Source organism: Triticum dicoccoides, chromosome 5A, assembly GCF_002162155.2.
Source record: "Triticum dicoccoides isolate Atlit2015 ecotype Zavitan chromosome 5A, WEW_v2.0, whole genome shotgun sequence".
NCBI classification, from domain to species: domain Eukaryota; kingdom Viridiplantae; phylum Streptophyta; class Magnoliopsida; order Poales; family Poaceae; genus Triticum; species Triticum dicoccoides.
Window position 1 is genome coordinate 224,835,659 of NC_041388.1, and position 14,590 is coordinate 224,850,248.

Consider the following 14,590-nt stretch of genomic DNA (forward strand, 5'->3'; position numbering starts at 1 on the left):
TGTTCAATCTCGTTACCGGCAAGTCTCTTTACTCGTTCCGTAACACATCATCCCGTGATCAACTCCTTGGTCACATTGTGCACATTATGATGATGTCCTACCGAGTGGGCCCAGAGATACCTCTCCGTTTACACGGAGTGACAAATCCCAGTCTCGATTCGTGCCAACCCAACAGACACTTTCGGAGATACCTGTAATGTACCTTTATAGCCACCCAGTTATGTTGTGACGTTTGGCACACCCAAAGTATTCCTACGGTATCCGGGAGTTGCACAATCTCATGGTCTAAGGAAATGATACTTGACATTAGAAAAGCTTTAGCATACGAACTACACGATCTTTGTGCTAGGCTTAGGATTGGGTCTTGTCCATCACATCATTCTCCTAATGATGTGATCCCGTTATCAACGACATCCAATGTCCATGGTCAGGAAACCGTAACCATCTATTGATCAACGAGCCAATCAACTAGAGGCTTACTAGGGACATGGTGTTGTCTATGTATCCACACATGTATCTGAGTTTCCTATCAATACAATTCTAGCATGGATAATAAACGATTATCATGAACAAGGAAATATAATAATAACCAATTTATTATTGCCTCTAGGGCATATTTCCAACAGTCTCCCACTTGCACTAGAGTCAATAATCCAATTCACATCGATATGTGATTAACACTCAAGGTCACATCCCCATGTGACTAACACCCAAAGAGTTCTGGGTTTGATCATGTTATGCTTGTGAGAGAGGTTTCAGTCAACGGGTCTGCAGCATTCAGATCCGTATGTACTTTGCAAATTTCTATGTCATCTTGTAGATGCAACTACTACGCTACATTTGGAGCCATTTCAAACAACTGTTCTACTTGGATCTATTCTAAATTGTTGCTCCATTATACGTATCCAGTATCTCTACTCAAAGCTATCCGAATAGGTGTTAAGCTTGCATCGACGTAACTCTTTACATCGAACTCTTTATCACCTCCATAACCAAGAAACATATCCTCATTCCTCTAAGGATAATTTAGACCGCTATCTGGTGATCTACTCCTAGATCACCTTTGTACCCTCTTGCCAAATATGTGGCAAGGCACACATCAGGTGTGGTACTCAGCATGGCATACCGTATGGAGCCTATGACAAAAGCATAGGGGACGACCTTCGTCCTTCCTCTTTCTTCTGCCGTGGTCGAGCTTTAAGTCTTAACTTCATACCTTACAACTCAGGCAAGAACCCTTTCTTTGACTGATCCATCTTGAACACCTTCAAGATCATGTCAAGGTATGTGCTCATTTGAAAGTACCATTAAGCGTTTTGATCTATCCATATAGATCTTGATGCTCAATGTTCAAGTAGCTTAATCCAGGCTTTCCATTGAAAAACACTTCCCAAATAACCCTATATGCTTTCCAGAAATTCTACGTCATTTCTGATCAACAATATGTCAACAACATATACTCATCAGAAATTCTATAGTGCTGCCACTCACTTCTTTGGAAATACAAGTTTCTCATAAACTTTGTATACACCCAAAAACTTTGATCATCTCATCAAAGCATACATTCCAACTCCGAGATGCTTACTCCAGTCCTTAGAAGGATTGCTGGAGCTTTGCATACTTATTAGCATCTTTCAGGATTCACAAAACCTTCTGGTTGTATCACATACAACCTTTCCTCAAGAAAATCGTCGAGGAAACAATGATTTTTTGACATCCTATCTGCAAGATTTCATAAATAATGCAGTGACTGCTAATATAATTCCAACGGACTCTTAGCATCGCTACGAGTGAGAAAGTCTCATCGTAGTCAACTCCTTGAACTTGTCTGAAAACATCTTAATGACAAGTCGATCTTTCTTAATGGTGATACTTACCATCATTTTCCGTCTTCCTTTTAAAATCCATATGTACCTAACAGCCTTACGACCATCAAGTAGTTCTTCCAAAGTCTACACTTTGTTTTCATATATGGATCCTCTCTCGGATTATATGGCCTTGAGCCATTTTGGAATCCAGGCCCACCATCGCTTCTCCATAGCTCGTAGGTTCATTGTTGTCTAGCAACATGACTTCCAAGACAGGATTACGTACCACTCTGAAGTAGTACGCATCCTTGTCATCCCACGAGGTTTGGTAGTGACTTGATCTAAAGTTTCATGATCACTATCATAAGCTTCCACTTCAATTGGTGTAGGTGCCACAGGAACAACTCCCTGTGCCCTGCCACACACTAGTTGAAGAGACATTTTAATAACCTCATCAAGTATCCACCATCCTCCCACTCAATTCTTTCGAGAGAAACTTTTCCTCGAGAAAGGACCCGATTCTAGAAACAATCCCTTATTGCTTTCGGATCTGAGACAGGAGGTATACCCAACTGTTTTGGGTGTCCTATGAAGATGCATTTATCCGCTTTGGGTTCGAGCTTATCAGCCTGAAACTTTTTCACATAAGCGTCGCAGCCCCAAACTTTTAAGAAATGACAGCTTAGGTTTCTCTAAACCATAGTTCATACGGTGTCATCTCATCAGAATTACGTGGTGCCCTACTTAAAGTGAATGTGGTTGTCTCTAATGCCTAACCCATAAACTATCGTGGTAATTCGATAAGAGACATCATGGTATGCATCATATCCAATAGGGTGCAGTTATGATGTTCAGACACACCATCACACTATGGTGTTCCAGGCTGTATTGGTTGTGAAACAATTTCCACAATGTCTTAATTCTGTCCCAAACTCGTAATTCAGATATTCATCTCTACGATCATATCATAGACATTTTATCCTCTTGTCACGACGATGTTCAACTTCACTCTGAAATTACTTAAACCTTTCAATAATTCAGACTTATGTTTCATCAAGTAAATATAATCAGTATCTACTCAAATCATCTGTGAAGTAAGAACATAACGATATCCACTACATGCCTTAGCACTCATTGGACTGCACACATCAAGATGTATTACTTCCAACAAGTTGCTTTCTTGTTCCATTTTACTGAAAACGAGGCTTTCATTCATCTTGCCCATGTGGTATGATTTGCATGTCTCAAGTGATTAAAAATCAAGTGAGTCCAAATGATCCATCTGTATAGAGTTTCTTCATGCATATCTACCAACAAACATGGTTCGCATGTCTCAATCCTTTCAAAAATGAGTGAGTCCAAAGATCCATCAACATGGAGCTTCTTCATGCGTTTTATACCAATATGACTCAAATTGAAGTGCCACATTTGTGTGGTACTATCATTACTATCTTATACCTTTGGCTTGAAAATGTGTATCACTACGATCGGGATGGTATTATTCAAATAAACAGAGTAACCATTATTCTCCTTAAATGAATAACCGTATCGCGATAGACATAATCCAATCATGTCTATGCTCAAAGCAAACACCAAATAACAATTATTTAGGTTTTAATACCAATCTCGATGGTAGAGGGAGCGTACGATATTTGATCAACCTTGGAAATACTTCCAACACATATCGTCATCTCACCTTTTAGCTAGTCTCCATTTATTCCGTAGCCTTTTGTTTTGAGTTACTAACACTTAGCAACCGAACCGGTATCTAATACCCTGGTGCTACTAGGAGTACTAGTGAAGTACACATTATAATGCATATCCAATATACTTCTGTCGACCTTGCCAGCCTTCTCATCTACCAAGTATCTAGGGTGGTTCTGCTTCAGTGACTGTTCCCCTTATTACAGAAGCACTTAGTCTCGGGCTTGGGTTCAACTTTGGGTTTCTTCACTAGAGCAGCAGCTGATTTGCCATTTCATGAAGTATCCCTTCTTGCCCTTGCCCTTCTTGAAACTAGTGGTTTCACCAACCATCAACAATTGATGCTCCTTCTTGATTTCTACTTTTGTGGTGTCAAACATCTCGAATATCTCAAGGATCATCATATATGTCCCTGATATATTATAGTTCATCACGAAGCTCTAGCAGCTTGGTGGTAATGACTTCGGAGAAACATCACTATCTCATCTGGAAGATCAACTCCCACTCGATTCAAATGATTGTTGTACTCAGACTATCTGAGCACAAGCTTAACAATTGAGCTTTTCTCCCTTAGTTTGCAGGCTAAGAAAATCGTCGGAGGTCTTATACCTCTTGATGTGGGCACGAGCCTGAAATCCCAATTTCAGCCCTCAAAACATCTCATATGTTTCGCGACATTTCAAAACCTCTTCGGTACCTCAACTCTAAATCGTTTAACTGAACTATCACGTAGTTATCAAAATGTGTATGTCAGATGTTCGCAACATCCACAAACGACATTCGAGGCTTAGCACACTGAGCAGTGCATTAAGGACATAAGCCCTCTATGAAGCAATGAGGACAATCCTCAGTTTACGGACCTAGTCCGCATAATTGCTACTATCATCTTTCAACTAAATTTTCTCTAGGAACATATCTAAACAGTAGAACTGAAGCGCGAGATACGACATAATTTGCGAAGACCTTTTGACTATGTTCAGGATAATTAAGTTCATCTTATGAACTCCCACTCAGATAGACATCCCTCTAGTCATCTAAGTGATACATGATCCGAATCAACTAGGCCGTGTCCGATCATCACGTGAGACGGACTAGTCATCATCGGTGAACATCTCATGTTGATCGCATCTTCTATACGACTCATGTTCGACCTTTCGGTCCTCCGTGTTCCGAGGCCATGTCTGTACATGCTAGGTTCGTCAAGTTAACCTAAGTGTTTTGCATGTGTTCCGAGGCCATGTCTGTACATGCTAGGCTCGTCAACACCCGTTGTATTCGAACGTAAGAATCTATCACACCCGATCATCACGTGGTGCTTCGAAACGACGAACTTTCGCAACGGTGCACAGTTAGGGAGAACACTTCTCTTGAAATTTTAGTGAGGGATCATCTTATTTAAGCTACCATCGTCCTAAGCAAATAAGATGTATAAACATGATAAACATCACATGCAATCAAATAGTGACATGATATGGCCAATATCATATTGCTCCTTTTGATCTCCATCTTCGGGGCTCCATGATCATCATCGTCACTGGCATGACACCATGATCTCCATCATCATGATCTCCATCATTGTGTCTCCATGAAGTTGTCTCACCAACTTATTACTTCTACTACTATGGCTACCGGTTAGCAATAAAGTAAAGTAATTACATGGCGTTGTTCAATGACACGCAGGTCATACAATATATAAAGACAACTCCTATGGCTCCTGCCGGTTGTCATACTCATCGACATGCAAGTCGTGATTCCTATTACAAGAACATGATCAATCTCATACATCACATATCATTCATCACATTCTTCTTGGCCATATCACATCACATAGCATACCCTGCAAAAACAAGTTAGACGTCCTCTAATTGTTGTTTGCATGTTTTACGTGGCAGGTATGGGTTTCTAGCAAGAACGTTTCTTACCTACGCAAAAACCACAATGTGATATGACAATTGCTATTTACCCTTCATAAGGACCCTTTTCATCGAATCCGATCCGACTAAAGTGGGAGAGACAGACACCCGCTAGCCACCTTATGCAACTAGTGCATGTCAGTCGGTGGAACCAGTCTCATGTAAGAGTACGTGTAAGGTCGGTTTGGGCCGCTTCATCCCACAATGCCGCTGAATCAAGATTGGACTAGTAACGGTAAGCATATTGAACAAAATCAATGCCCACAACTACTTTGTGTTCTACTCGTGCATAGAAACTACGCATAGACCTAGCTCATGATGCCACTGTTGGGGAACGTAGCAGAAATTCAAAATTTTCCTGCGTGTCACCAAGATCTATCTATGGAGAAACCAGCAATGAGGGGAAGGAGAGTGCATCTACATACCCTTGTAGATCGCTAAGCGGAAGCGTTCAAGAGATCGGGGTTGAAGGAGTCGTACTCGTCGTGATCCAAATCACCGGAGATCCTAGTGCCGAACGGACGGCACCTCCGCGTTCAACACACGTACAGCCCGGTGACGTCTCCCATGCCTTGATCCAGCAAGGAAAGAGGGAGAGGTTGAGGAAGACTCCATCCAGCAGCTGCACAACGGCGTGGTGGTGGTGGAGGAGCGTGGTACTCCAGCAGGGCTTCGCCAAGCACCACAAGAGACGAGGAGGGAGAGGGGTAGGGCTGCGCCAAGAAGGAGAGGAACTCATCTGTTGGCAGCCCCAAGTCCTCAAGTATATATAGGGGAGAGGGAGGGGTGCGCCCCACCTAGGGTTCCACCCTAGGGGCGGCGGCCAGCCCCAATCCCATCTAGGGTGGCGGCCAAGTGGAGGGGGAGAGGGAGGCGCACCAGGCATGGGCCTTAAGGCCCATCTGCCCTTAGGGTTTGCCCCCTCATCCCCTTAGGCGCATGGGCCTTGGTGGGGAGGCGCCCCAGCCCACTTAGGGGCTGGTCCCTTCCCACTATTGGCCCATGTAGGCCTCCGGGGCTGGTGGCCCCACTTGGTGGACCCCCGGACCCCTCCGGTGGTCCCGGTACACTACCGGTGATGCCCGGTACACTTCCGGTGGCCAAAACCATACTTCCTATATATTAATCTTTACCTCCGGACCATTCCGGAACTCCTCGTGACGTCCGGGATCTCATCCGGGACTCCGAACAACATTCGTAACCACGTATATCTATTCCCTATAACCCTAGTGTCATCGAACCTTAAGTGTGTAGACCCTACGGGTTCGGGAACCATGCAGACATGACCGAGACGTTCTCTGGTCAACAACCAATAGCGGGATCTGGATACCCATGTTGGTTCCCACATGTTCCACGATGATCTCATCGGATGAACCACAATGTCGAGGATTCGATCAATCCCGTATACAATTCCCTTTGTCTAGTGGTACGATACTTGCCCGAGATTCGATCGTCGGTATCCCGATACCTTGTTCAATCTCGTTACCGGCAAGTCTCTTTACTCGTTCCGTAACACATCATCCCGTGATCAACTCCTTGGTCACATTGTGCACATTATGATGATGTCCTACCGAGTGGGCCCAGAGATACCTCTACATTTACAAGGAGTGACAAATCCCAGTCTCGATTCGTGCCAACCCAACAGACACTTTTGGAGATACTTGTAGTGTACCTTTATAGCCACCCAGTTACGTTATGACGTTTGGCACACCCAAAGTATTCCTACGGTATCCGGGAGTTGCACAATCTCATGGTCTAAGGAAATGATACTTGACATTAGAAAAGCTTTAGCATACGAACTACACGATCTTTGTGCTAGGCTTAGGATTGGGTCTTGTCCATCACATCATTCTCCTAATGATGTGATCCCATTATCAACGACATCCAATGTCCATGGTCAGGAAACCGTAACCATCTATTGATCAATGAGCCAGTCAACTAGAGGATTACTAGGGACATGGTGTTGTCTATGATCCACACTTGTATCTGAGTTTCCTATCAATACAATTCTAGCATGGATAATAAACGATTATCATGAACAAGGAAATATAATAATAACCAATTTATTATTGCCTCTAGGGCATACTTCCAACAATCAATGGTGTCGTGGTGTTTGAAATTCATTCCCATCTCTTGCATGGGACCTAAGCATGCACCCAAGGACATAGATTTGATTTTTCAACCAATTTATATGCACTGGAGCATGTGCATGTAGTTCAAATTTGAATTATGCACATAAATGCATTGAAAACTCAGTTAATGCATAAAAATGTCCAAACGATCCCCGAAAAATCACAAAATTTGACACAACACTCCTGTTGTTCTATGTTGACACGAGAAAAAAATGAAAGCAATAAGAGGAAACGGATATTGTTCCGTCCCCAAAGGTGGCACGTTCCCTACCAAAACCATCACGCTTGTTGTGAGAAGCTCTGGTTTGTGAGAAGCTTATACCCAAACATGCCCCAAATGGGACAAAATTTTCACCAAGGCATGTTGATGCCGCTCAATGTTAGCATGCCAAGTTTCATAAATTTCACAAGAGTTTTGGATTTACTAGAATTTAAAAACCAGGTATCTCAATGTTTTGCCGGCAATTAATAGTGCCCTGGTGTTTGAAACTCATTCCCTTCTCTTGCATGGGACCTAAGCATGTACCCAAGGACAAACATGTGATTTTTCAACCAACTTTGGTGCACTTAGCATGTGCATGTAGTTCAAATTTGAATTATGCACATAAATGCATTGAATACTCGGTTAATGCATAAAAATGTCCAAACGAACCCCAAAAAATCACAAAAATTGACAGAACACTCCTGTTGTTCTATGTTGACACGAGAAAAATATTGAAAGCAATAAGAGGAAATGCATATCGTTCTGTCCCCAAAGGCGGGACATTCCCTATCGAAACCACCATGCTTGTTGTGAGAAGCTTTGGTCTATGAGAAGCATATACCCAAACCTACCCCAAATGGGACAAATTTTTTACCACGGCATGTTGATGCCTCTCCATGAGAGCATGCCAAGTTTCATGAATTTCACACGAGTTTTGGATTTACTAGAATTTAAAAACCAGGCATCTCAATGTTTTGCCACCAATCAATGGTGCCCTAGTGTTTGAAATTCATTCCCATTTCTTGCATGTGACATAAGCATGCACCCAATGACACATATTTGTTTTTTCAACCAATTTATATGCACTGGAGCATGCGCATGTAGTTCAAATTTGAATTATGCACATAAATGCATTGAAAACTAAGTTAATGCATAAAAAAGTCCAAACGAACCCCGAAAAATCAGAAAATTTGACACAACAATCTTGTTGTTCTATGTTGACACGAGAAAAAAATTAAAGCAATAAGAGGCAATGGATATTGTTTCGTCTCCAAAGGTGGGACGTTCTCTATCGAAACCATCATCCTTGTTGTGAGAACCTCTGGTCTATAAGAAGCATATACCCAAACCTGCCCCAAATGGGACAATTTTTTTACCATGGCATGTTGATGTCGCTCCATGATAGCATGCCAAGTTTCATGAATTTCAGACAAGTTTTGGATTTACTAGAATTTAAAAACGAGGCATCCCAATGTTTTGCCGGCAATTAATGGTGATGTGGTGTTTGAAATTCATTCCCATCTCTTGCATGGGACCTAAGCATGGACCCAAGGACATAGATTTGATTTTTCAACCAATTTATATGCACTAGAGCATGAGCATGTAGTTCAAATTTGAATTATGCACATAAATTCATTGAAAATTCGGTTAATGCATAAAAATGTCCAAACGAACCCCGAAAAATCACAAAAAATGACACAACACTCCTGTTGTTCTATGTTGACATGAGAAAAATATTGAAAGCAATAAGAGGCAATGGATACCATTTTGTCCCCAAAGGCAGGACGTTCCCTATCGATACCATCATGCTTGTTGTGAGAAGCTCTGCTCTGTGAGAAGCATATATCCAAACCTGCCCCAAATGGGACAAAAATTTTACCACGGCATGTTGATGCCGCTCCATGATAGCATGCCAAGATTCATGAATTTCACTTGAGTTTTGGATTTACTAGAATTTAAAAACCAGGAATCTCAACGTTTTTCCGGCAATCAACGGTGCCCTGGTGTTTCAAATTCGTTCCATTCTCTTGCATGGGACCTAAGAATTCACCCAAGGACACAGATTTGATTTTCCAACCAATTTATATGCACTGGAGCATGTGCATGTGGTTCAAATTTGAATTATGCACATAAATGCCCTGAAAACTCAGTTAATGCATAAAAATGTCCGAACGAACCCCAAAAAATCACAAAATTTGACACAACACTCTTATTGTTCTATGTTGACACGAGAATTTTTTTTAAAGCAATAAGAGCCAATGGATATTGTTTCATCCCCAACGGTGGGACGTTCCCTATCGAAACTATCATGCTTGTTGTGAGAAGTTCTGGTTTGTGAGAAGCTTAGACACAAACATGCCCCAAATGGGATAAATTTTTTACCACGACATGTTGATGCCACTCCATGATAGCATGCCCAGTTTCATGAATTTTAGACGAGTTTTGGATTTACTAGAATTTAAAAACCAGGCATCTCAACGTTTTGCCGGCAATCAACAGTGCTCTGGTGTTTGAAACTCATTCCCTTCTCTTGCATGGGACCTAAGCATGCACCCAAGGACACACATGTGATTTTTCAACCAACTTTGGTGCAATGGAGCATGTGCATGTAGTTCAAATTTGAATTATGCACATAAATGCATTGAAAACTCAGTTAATGCATAAAAATGTCCAAACGAACCCCGAAAAATCACAAAAATTGACACAACACTCATGTTGTTCTATGTTGAGACGAGAAAAAAATTGAAAGCAATAAGAGGCAATGGATATCGTTTCGTCCCGAAAGTTGGGACATTCCCTATCAAAACCATCATGCTTGTCGTGAGAAGCTCTCGTCTGTGACAAGCATATACCCAAATCTGCCCCAAATGGGACAAATGTTTTACCACGGCATATTGATGCCGCTCCATGATAGCATGCCAAGTTTCATGAATTTCAGACGAGATTTGGATTTACTAGAACTGAAAAACCATGCATCTCAATGTTTTTCCTGCAATCAACGGTGCCCTAGTGTTTGAAATTCATTCTCATTTCTTGCATGGGACTTAAGCTTGCACACGAGGAGACAAATTTGAGTTTTCTACCAATTTATTTGCACTAGAGCGTGTGCATGTAGTTCAAATTTGAATTATGCACATAAATGCATCGAAAACTTAGTTAATGCATAAAAATGTCCAAACAAACCCCAAAAAATCACAAAATTTGACACAACACTCTTATTGTTCTATGTTGACACGAGAAAAAAATTTAAAGCAAAGGTGGGACGTTCCCTATCAAAACCATCATACTTGTTGTGAGAAGCTCTTGTTTGTGAGAAGCTTACACCCAAACATGCCCCAAATGGGACAATTTTTTTACCATGAGATGTTGATGCCGCTCCATGATAGCATGCCAAGTTTCATGAATTTCAGACGAGTTTTGGATTTATGATAATTTAATAACCATGCATCTCAATGTTTTGCCGGTAATCAACAGTGCCCTGGTGTTTGAATTTCATTCCCATCTCTTGCATGGGACATAAAAATTCACCCAAGGACACACATGTGATTTTTCAACCAACTTTGGTGCACTGGAGCATGTGCATGTAGTTCAAATTTGAATTATGCACATAAATGCATTGAAAACTTAGTTAATGCATAAAAATGACCAAACAAACCTCAAAAAATCACAAAAATTGACACAACACTCCTGTTGTTCTATGTTGACACGAGAAAAAAATTAAAAGCAATAAGAGGCAACTAATCGTTTCGTCCCCAAAGGTGGGACATTCCCTATCGAAACCATCATGCTTGTTGCGAGAAGCTCTGGTCTGTGAGAAGCATATACCCAAACCTAACCCAAATGGGACACATTTTTTACCACGGCATGTTGATGCTGCTCCATGATAGCATGCCAAGTTTCATGAATTTCAGACGAGTTTTGGGTTTACTAGAATTGAAAAAACCAGTCATCTTGTAACACCCCGGATGTAACTTTCCCAATTTGTACTCCAACTCTTGCCATTTCCGGCGTTAAGTTAATTTATTTTCTTGGGTTTGGGTCTTTGTCTCCGTGTGTTGTTGTCGTTGTCATGCAACTCATTTTGTGTCATCATGTGCATTGCATTTGCATACGTGTTCGTCTCATGCATTCGAGCATTTTCCCCGTTGTCCGTTTTGCATTCCGGCGCTTCGTTCTCCTCCGGTGGTCATTTCTAGCTTTCTTTCGTGTGTGGGGATTAAACATTTCCGGATTGGACCGAGACTTGCCAAGCGGCCTTGGTTTACTACCGGTAGACCGCTTGTCAAGTTTCGTATCATTTGGACTTCGTTTGATACTCCAACGGTTAACCGAGGGACCGAAAAGGCCTCGTGTTTGTTGCAGCCCAACACCCCTCCAATTTGGCCCAAAACCCACCTAAACCTGCTCCATCATCTAGAGCGTTCGATCACGATCGCGTGGCCGAAAACCGCACCTCATTTGGACTCTCCTAGCTCCCTCTATGCCTATAAATAGACCTCTCCCCAAAAATCCGGATCCCCTCTCCTCCTAACCCTAGATCCACCCTCACCGCGCGCGCCAGACAAAAACCTGCCAACGGACATTGTCCGGCCGTCCCCGCCGCCGCCACGTGTCGCCTCCGCGTTCGTTCCCCGCCGCCACCACTCCCGCCGGCCCGCCAGGCCCGGGGCGGGCCCTCCTCCTCCGCCGCCTGGGCCGAGCCGCCCCGCCGCCAGCCTCCCTCCGCGCCGCCCGGCCGGAGCGCCTCGCCCGCCGCCACCGCCTCGCCCGCACCGCGCCGCCCCGCCGCCGCCGCCTCGCCGCGCGCCGCCGCCCGGCCCAGATCCGGTGAGATCCGGTCGGCCCTTGCTTCCCGACCACTCCGACGCCATTTCGATGAGCTGCTACAGTGCGCCGCTGCCTCGGTTCGTGTGCCCGCCGAAACCCTAGATCTGGAGGGTAAAATTTCGTCCAAGTCCCGGAGATTCTCAGATCCAAGTGCCCATGTTCATAGCTCCGTAACTTTGCATCCGTAGCTCCGATTCATGCATATAGCATATCAAAATGTTCCTCTCTGAGAGTACATCATTTCATTCCATTGGATCATTTTCATTTGAGTTCATCTTGATGCCCTAAATGCTGTTAGAAGAGGGCTACTTGAGTTAATTGTCAGATCTGCTGCTCCATTTCGGTTTTTGTCATTTTTGCCATGATTAATGTGTGCATGATATGCCCTGTTGCTCTACATATGTTTTGTTAAGGGTTTTGTCATCTTTCCAGAGGTGCAACCCATGTATTTTTTTGAGGTGTGTGGTGACTAGTGCAAGCTTGCAAAGTGGTGCACTTAGTAATTCTGTTTTCAGGGACTTAGCTATTCCACTAAGTCCTTGATCTGTTTATCTCATGTTGCCATATGTTCATGTTGTTTCCTAGTGATTTGTGCTTCTTTTGAGGATGATCAGTAAGGATGTTTTGTTAATCTTGTAGTGCTCTATCCATCCATGTCTTTGTTTGCAATTTTGGAGCAACCTAGCTTGAGTCAATCGAGCTCTATTTTTGCTACTTTGTGAATCTGGGCAGATTGTCAACTTGTTTGCAATTTTGCCGATGATGTTGTAGTTGATCCGTGCATGCTATGCTATTGTTCTTGCCATGTCTAGCTTGCATTTTGTGCCTTATTGATAGATGTATGCTTATCTTTTCATGACTTGCACTGTAGTGAGTGCATCGAGCTCGTAAACATGCCTACTTGATATCTGTTTCAGCATGTGCCAGTTTTCACTAAGTCTAAAAACTGATTATGTTTTTTTGCGATGTTCACGTGCTTGTTAGTATATTTTCTGATCCCTTTTGGATCAAGTTCACTAAGGGACTTTTGTTCAGCTCTTTGAGTAGCTCCATGCCATGTTTACTTTTCCATGTTCAGATCCTGTAGCATGTAGTTTTGTTGCTCCGAAGAGTGCTACCTGATCTAAAATTCCAGACAAGTGTTAATTTCACCAAGTCTGATATCTGTTTTCCATATGCATTTTTTCCATGCTTGTTTGAACCTGTTAATGGATGAATTGGCCGTAGCTCAGTGCTAGACGTTTGTTAAGCATCTTGAATGCATCCCCACCATGTATTTTTATGCCATGTTTGGGTGTTGTAGCATGTTCATCTCATTGCATTTAGATGGCTACTTGCTGTAAATCGCAGACCGGTGTCATATTTGAATCGCTTGCCATTTCCAAACCGTAACTCCGTTTCCGATGATCTTTATATCGTTTTCAAGTGATTTCATCTCATCTTTCCAGTGGCACACTTGGATTCTCAAGTTGAGGCCAGGTTCACGCATTTCCTGTCATATCTTGCATTTTGCATCCCGTGTCGCATCCCGCATAGCATATCATCATTTCATCATTTTGCTTGATCCTTGCACGTGGTTGATTGTGTCTTTGTTGCTTGTTTGTCTTGTTTGGGTGGAGCCGGGAGACGAGTTTGCTAACGAGGAGCCCGTTGAGTTTGCTTTTGAGGATCCAGTCAACTCTGACAACTGTGCAGGCAAGATGATCATACCCTCGAAATCACTACTATCTTTGCTATGCTAGTTTGCTCGCCCTTTTGCTATGCCAATGCTACGATGCCTACCATTTGCTTTCAAGCCTCCCAAATTTCCATGTCAAACCTCTAACCCACCATGTCCTAGCAAACCGTTGATTGGCTATGTTACCGCTTTGCTCAGCCCCTCTTATAGCGTTGCTAGTTGCAGGTGAAGATTTGGAGGCCGTTCCTTGTTGGAACATTTATTTACTTGTTGGGATATCATTATATTGCTATGTTATCTTAATGCATCTATATACTTGGTAAAGGGTGGAAGGATCGGCCTCTCGCCTAGTGTTTTGTTCCACTCTTGCCTCCCTAGTTTCCGTCATATCGGTGTTATGTTCCCGGATTTTGCGTTCCTTACGCAGTTGGGTTATAATGGGAACCCCTTGATAGTTCGCCTTGATTAAAGCTTTTCCAGCAATGTCCAACCTTGATTTTACCATTTGCCACCTAGCCTCTTTTCCCTTGGGTTTTCGGAGCCCG